This window comes from Hemiscyllium ocellatum, chromosome 8 (genome assembly GCF_020745735.1).
Source record: "Hemiscyllium ocellatum isolate sHemOce1 chromosome 8, sHemOce1.pat.X.cur, whole genome shotgun sequence".
NCBI classification, from domain to species: Eukaryota; Metazoa; Chordata; class Chondrichthyes; order Orectolobiformes; family Hemiscylliidae; genus Hemiscyllium; species Hemiscyllium ocellatum.
Window position 1 is genome coordinate 38,915,524 of NC_083408.1, and position 7,346 is coordinate 38,922,869.

The window sequence follows — 7,346 nt, forward strand, 5'->3', positions numbered from 1 at the left end:
GCTGGAGATCAGAGGGAGGGTGAAGAGCTTAAAATCAAAATGTCGACTCTCCTGCTCCTTGGATGCTGCCTGGCCAGCTGTGCTTTTCCAGCATCACATGTTTTGATTCGGACAGTTTTGTGTCAAGGTTTTCCAGGTATTGTTGGGATGTTGCACTTTTTCAAGGATGCTTTGAGGATATTTCCTTTGCTCTCTTGAGGCTTGCTTGCCAAGTTGTATTTCTGAGAAGAACACTTGTTTCAGGAGTTTTGTGTCGGACAAATGGACAGTGTGGCTTACCCCATGGAGCTGATTATGTGTGCTCAACGCTTTGCTGCTAGACATGTTGGCTTGTGCTAGAATACTGACATTGTTAAGCCGAATCTGCCAATAGTTATTCAACATCTTGCTAATGATATGTAAATGATCTATTGACAGTGGAGGCAAGTGGAGTGGTTTCAGTCCTGTGTCTAGAAGGAACCGATGAAAGCAGAAATGTCCCAGAAGAAGACAGGCAAGGCAGAAGCACCGAGATCTGGGTTGGCTGCCTTATCCATGCCTTTTTACATTAGATGTAGTTACTGGAGATTTTCATTGGAGATTTATTTTTATTCATGTAATCATTCCCCCTCTCTGAAGCTGTCATCTTGCTGATGTACAGTGATGCAGTGTCTTTTCTTCCAGGATATTGCTTAAGTAGCCATCATTCATTCATGGTCAGTTTTCAAAGAGTCCATCATTGTTTTTTTTAACACTGTTTTACACTTTCCAGATTTTCATTGAAGTTGCAACACCCGATTATTCATTGTAATGGCCACTATCTGGATTTGTTTTTGTCATGAAGTATTAAAACCAAAATTTTGACTTGACTTAAAGAGGATTACCTCTGTTTTGAAGCTGCCATTTCCAACCAAGTTAGGAAATACAACATCCACTATCAAACCTTACATAAATCTGTACCCAACCTTGAATCTTGCAGTTTTATTCTGGGAATTGTTGGAAAATCATCAACAGGAAGTGAAGACTAAAGTCTAGTCTAAGATATGCAGGGTACTCGTACTGTTCTAAGCAACAGTGCCTTTAGAAGAACTCTAGTCAAATGGCAGAATATATATGACAATTATTGTTCAGCTCGGATTTCAAGTGGTGGTCAAAAGGTGGGCTAAACTGTTACGTGGTGATGGTCAACAATGTTTCCAAAAATTTGACTTGCTTCGGACGAATTAACATAATTATTAGATGGTCATCATGCACTGAAAAAGAAATTGTGGGCTAATTTCAGTAGTATTCCAATTTTAGCAGATTTCCATGTATTTCTTCTTTACTGTAATCGTGCTTTTTACAAATAGTTTTTACTTTCCTGTTTAGCCTGAATGCAATGATTCAATGGCAATTTTATGCTTTTCAGAGAGGAGATGTCAAGGATTTTCCTTGAAGTTAGTTATGTTTGAAATGCCAGGTAGATGTTAGTCCTGTGGCATTTCTAAGAAGATTTGGTGATCCAGTTAATCTTTTTGTCTACAGTTAATATTGGAAAACTATGCACCTTCAGCTGATGAATTTCCCTCTGTTAAATAAATCAATGGACAATCAGTGACAATGTGCTCCTGGAATATATTGGAATGCTAACTCAGAAAATCTCCAGTTTTGTTAAGTCTCTTACAGAAGGAAGTACAAACCATATTAAGGAAGCTACCACCTATATTGGGAACGTGCATTAAGGGAAAGCCTGCAATATTACTTCTTATTCTTTGTAAAATATCCCCTAAATTGTAGTGATGCTGTTTAACTTGAACAAGCAGGGTTTCTATTGGGGATGCAGGATAATAATTTCCAAAACAAAACCTCTCCCAGACTCTCCAAGCATAACAGACTCCACATTCATTCTCTCAATTTACTTATCCTGATCAATGCATTTTGGAAATTTATATTGCATCAAATGCCATCACTAATCCCTGCAGTGAGTTCTCAGAAGTATGATGTGTCAAAATTAATTATTATTTGCTATTAGCCAAATGTTCAGTTTCTTTATTTCAGCAGCAGGATTTGCACCAGTTTGAATTTCTTTCTCTTGAATCTGCCTCTTTATAAATGATCTGAATATGGTACGTGTGAATAATAAATGAGTCTTTCATAAAATATAAAGTAAGTCATTGCTGCAGTGAGCATTAGTGTCAGCTTGTTTGATGGAGACAATCAATGACATTCTGTGTGCTGTTTGGTCCTTTGAGGTTTCGTCACATCAATTCTGTTGATTAAACCAAGTGGACCAGATGATTATGAACAGGTTAAAGTGCATTTTGAACATTTACTTTATGAAACCCTTCCATAATTTTAAATGCAGAGATATTCAGTGGAGTCCAAAATTATGAGATATAATACAAGACAGTCACTAATGTATGCAATAGGCAATTCGATAGAAGCTGCTTAGTAGTGGGAAAGTTGAACATGCTGCCACATAGTGTGGTTTTGATTAATTTAAGGGACGCATTTAAGGGAAGCTAGATAAACAGGAGACAGACAATTAGAACATGCAGTTAAAATTCGATGAAATTGTGTGGGAGGAGGCTCGTGTGGACCTTTAACACTGGCATGGGCCAATTGATCTGAATGATGTTTTCCTGTTCCATAAAATTGTGTTTGTAATGCTAGCTCAAGTGGCCATTGGACGTGCTAGCCGGAACGGTGAAGCTTTTCTCTATATGGGTATTGTTCACATCAGATGGCTAAAAATGGACTTTGCTCTGACACATGAGCAAATTCTGTGTGATTATTTTTTAAATTGTGCTTACCCTTTTGATTTTAAATATTGTGTCACTTGTGCCAGCACCTCTGTGGTAAGCTTATATTTGTATTATTCTGGTCTTTTTTTTTAGATTAGACTTACAGTGTGGAAACAGGCCCTTCGGCCCAACAAGTCCACACCGACCCGCCGAAGCGAAACCCACCCACACCCCTACATTTACCCCTTACCTAACACTACGGGCAATTTAGCGTGGCCAATTCACCTGACCCGCACATCTTTGGACTGTGGGAGGAAACCGGAGCACCCGGAGGAAACCCACGCTGACACGGGGAGAACGTGCAAACTCCACACAGTCAGTCGCCTGAGTCGGGAATTGAACCCAGGTCTCAGGCGCTGTGAGGCAGCAGTGCTAACCACTGTGCCACCGTGCCACCGTGGGTCTTCTGGCTCAATGTGTAATGGTACAGCACAGAGTAATTTAGCACACTGAGTCGCCACTTAAGCCTAATCCTGTTGTTTGCAGAAGTGCAATTGTACCTAGTATACTGGCTGGCTTGCCATATCATGTGGCATCCACTTCTGTTGTAAGTGCTTGTATGTGCAGGCTGGGGCAGCCATGAAACACACACCACATGGTGTCAAGAATGGTGCAGCTGAAAATGTGTGGATTTTCAGAGCTGTAAGCTGGCCAACAACTATAGGAAATAACAAAGAGGAAGTAAAAGCAAAAACAATAGCCTGTAACTTTGAATTACAGGGGCAGGCCACTATGTCTGCACATGTTCTAGCCAGCTAGGGAAATAAAAGAGATTTAAAGCAGAATCGGATTTTATTCCCCATTCTTGGTGGAAATGAAGTAATGACAAAATTAATTCTGAAAACTTGAGCAAATAGGAGGAACAATTTTCCTATCAGTGCGAGGGAAAGAGAGCGACAAGTTGTGTTACAGCTTAGGAGCAGAAAATCCAGACTGGAGAAAGTTTGCAGGATTTGGAAACACACTTTAAACATTGTAATAATAATCCTTATGAATTATATCTGTTCTGCTTAGGTGGGAGGGAGACTATTAATTAGTATATGACCACATTGACATAAGTAGCTGGATCCTGACAGTTTGGACAAAGTCATTTAATCAGAGTTAGTTTTGTCTCTGGCATAAGGGGTGTTGCCAAGAACATATCTTTAAGACAGGAGAAATACACTCAAAAAAAAACTATCGATGTGTAGGGTCTGACGACGCAACTTTTCTTGAGTTAACACAGTTTTTTTTTGGTAATAAATGACCATTTCCTTTGTGACCTTATTACATTAATTAATGTGGTGATGGTAACCAGGTGGATCTTGTTGACTACAAGATCCTCAATTGGGGTTGTTAACCATGGACAATCAGGGAGCCCTGACTGACCAAACTAAACAGGGGTGGCACCTGGTGTGGAGGGCACGGCATAGCACGGCACTTCCTTGTGGGTCTGCTCCTGGGCCTGGCCAAACTGGCCATAACCAGGTCCAAGCAGCGGACCATGGAAGGGGTTGTTAGGGCCGACTGCCTGACCTTCTTCCGCGGGTATGTCAGAGCTGAGGTGTCCTTGGAGAAGGAGCACGAGGTGTCCACCAACACCCTCGAGATTTTCAGGGAGAGGTGGGCACCGCAGGATGTGGAGTGTATTATTTCCCCCTCCAACTCTATTTTGATTTAGTCCCCGCCCTCCCCTTCACTGTTTGATCACACAGCAATGCCCTTTGATGTGAAGGGCACTGCTTGTCACTGGCCACTTGGGTGTTTCCTTTCTTCCTGGTGGTGGAAACTGAATAAAGATTTGTGCACCTTGTGTTTTTCACTGTGTCTCACACCTGCACACACACAACATGGGTGTGGGGGAAAAATAAGCACTACTGCAGTTAGATGGTAGTGTGAGGGAAAGGAAAGGAAAAAAGAAGAGCAAGAAAAGAAAAAAATGAAAAGAAAAAGATAAAACAAGAAAAAAAAGTATAAACAGGGGCTCAGACAGGTAGGCCATCTTCAGCAATGTCACCCCAGGCAGATAATGGGGTAGACTGTCCTAGAGGTCACCGGAGGGCGCCAAGGAAGCCAAAAGGTGGATAGGCCCTCCTGACCGTTGTCATCCTGGGGGGAAGGGGGGAAGCAGGATGGGCTATCCTTGAGTTGGTTGGAAGGTGTGTCCAGGCAGACCGACAATTGGAAGGGGCATGGGGTGGACCAAGAGCCAGAAGGGGCCTAGCAGCGGGCTGCCTTAGAGTGGCGGGAAGGTGGGAAGGAGGGGGGAGCTTGCTGGGTTGCTGGGGGTCTGTATTACACCTTTTTTATGTAATTGGACTGTCTTATATATCCAAATGTCATTGTTACTATTTGTAATGATTGAAACTGGGATTTGGGGTTTGTCCTCATCTCCCTGTAAACTGGTTGAACGGTAAGGTTTGGGGCCTGGCTTTGCTGCTCCTCTCCCTTGTAAAATTGCTATTTTCTGTATACAGCCGTTAAGGTTAATTCTTGTGTATTGTTTAACAAAATTTTTTAAAAAGCCAGCAAAAAAAAACAGGGGTTAAGTAATAAAAAAAGGGGTTAAGTAAACAAAAAGGAAATATAAACAGGGGTTTTAGAATCCCCTCATTTTGGGGACTGCCTCTGAGCCGGTGTACTGTGCACATGCAAGTAAAGGGTGATGGGATACTGGCCTTTGTGGTTATTTCAGGTAATTTGTGTAACTTTAAGAGCCTTTGTGTGCAGTCTGTGTCAGATATTAAACATACCATTTTGAACAGCCATTAGTCCCACCTCTCTGCATATTCTCTATACCAATGCAATTTTTTTTAGTCTTCAAGAATTTCTCCAGTTCTCCTTTTTAAAGGCTAGTATTGAACCAATACCCACATGTTGAGAGGCACTGCATTCCAAATCATAACCATCCATTAGATAATTTCTTTTTTTCTCATGTAACACTGTTTCATTTGTCAAGCATCTACAACTTGTGCCCTTTCATTATCAATCCCTTAGCCTCTAGAGTTCATTGGAAACAGTTTCAGTAATTCTGACTAAACCTTTCATGATTTTACACACATATTAAGTCTCCTCTTAGTCTTCACTGCTTGAAATATAATTCCAGTTTTTCTAATCTCTCATTGAAACTGTAATCCCTGATCTCTGGAGTCATTCCAGAGAACATTTTTCCATGCCCACTACAAAGGTTTCATATCGTGTGCTGTCCAGAATTAGAAACATTTGAACTGGGGCTGTTTTATACAACGTTTTACTTATTCCAAGTGCCTTTGAAACCTTTGTAACCATTTATAAAGTCTAGGATGTCATCTACTTGATTAACTACGTTGTTAACTTGTCTTGTCACCTTCAAAAATCTGTGCACAGGCTCTCCAGTCTGCTCCTTTTTGCAATGACTTCATGATTGTACCATTTAGCATTTATTGTCTCTCTTCATTCTACCAAGATGCATTACCTCAATGTTCTGCATTGAATTTCATTTGCCACATGCTTGCACATCCCAATAGCTTGTTGATGACCTCCTGAAGTCTTATTACTATCCTTTTCACCACTTGCTACACTCCACGTTTTGTGTCAGCTTCAGGTTTAAACTTTGTTCCGTACATTCCCAAAAGCAAAATTTTATCATAAACTGTTGCCATCTCGTGACGTGTTCAATTAGTCATAGAGTCATAGAGATGTACAGCATGAAAACAGTCCAACCCGTCCATGCCGAATAGATATCCCAACTGAATCTAATCCCACCTGTCAGCACCCGGCCCATATCCCTCCAAACCCTTCCTATTCATATTTCTGTCCAGATGCCTTTTAAATGTTGCAATTGTACCAGCCTCCACCACTTCCTCTGGCAACCCATTCCACACATGCTCCACCTTCTGCATGAAAACGTTGCCCCTTAGGTCTCTTTTATATCTTTCCCCTCTCACCCTAAACCTATGCCCTCTAGTCCTGGACTCTCCCACGCCAGGGAAAAGATCTTGTCTATTCATCCTATCCATTCCCGTCATAATTTTATAAAGCTCTATAAGGTCACCCCTCAGTCTCCGACGCTCCAGGGAAAACAGCCCCAGCCTATTCAACCTCTCCCTACAGCTTAAATCCTGCAACCCTGGCAACATCCTTGTAAATCTTTTCTGAACCCTTTCAAGTTTCACAACATCCTTCCGATAGGTGTTTTAACCCATCTCCTGTCTCCCAGGACAGAAGTCCTTCAAACCTTTGTGTACTAGAGATAAAAAATGTAGTGGAATTTTAATATATGTAAGAACTGTGTATAAAGGGGCTCTTGTAAGGACTGTATTTCGGGAATCTATTGCTGCCTCGAAATGTCCTGTGATTGCTGAATAAAAGAGGCCATTTTTGCCACCACCGATTTCGGTCATTATTTGAACACGATCCCACAGTCAATAAATTATTGCATTTCTTCAGATTGTTTGATTGGTTAAAAAAATTCCCCTTAAATCTGACCTGAAATTATCCAAATTATACCTGGTCTTGAAGGGTCCTATGATTTGTGCACCTCACTTGTGCCCACTTATGATGTATGTACCATATGGCTCATGCATTTGCCATCATGCAACAATCAGAACATTGTTGCTAATGTGT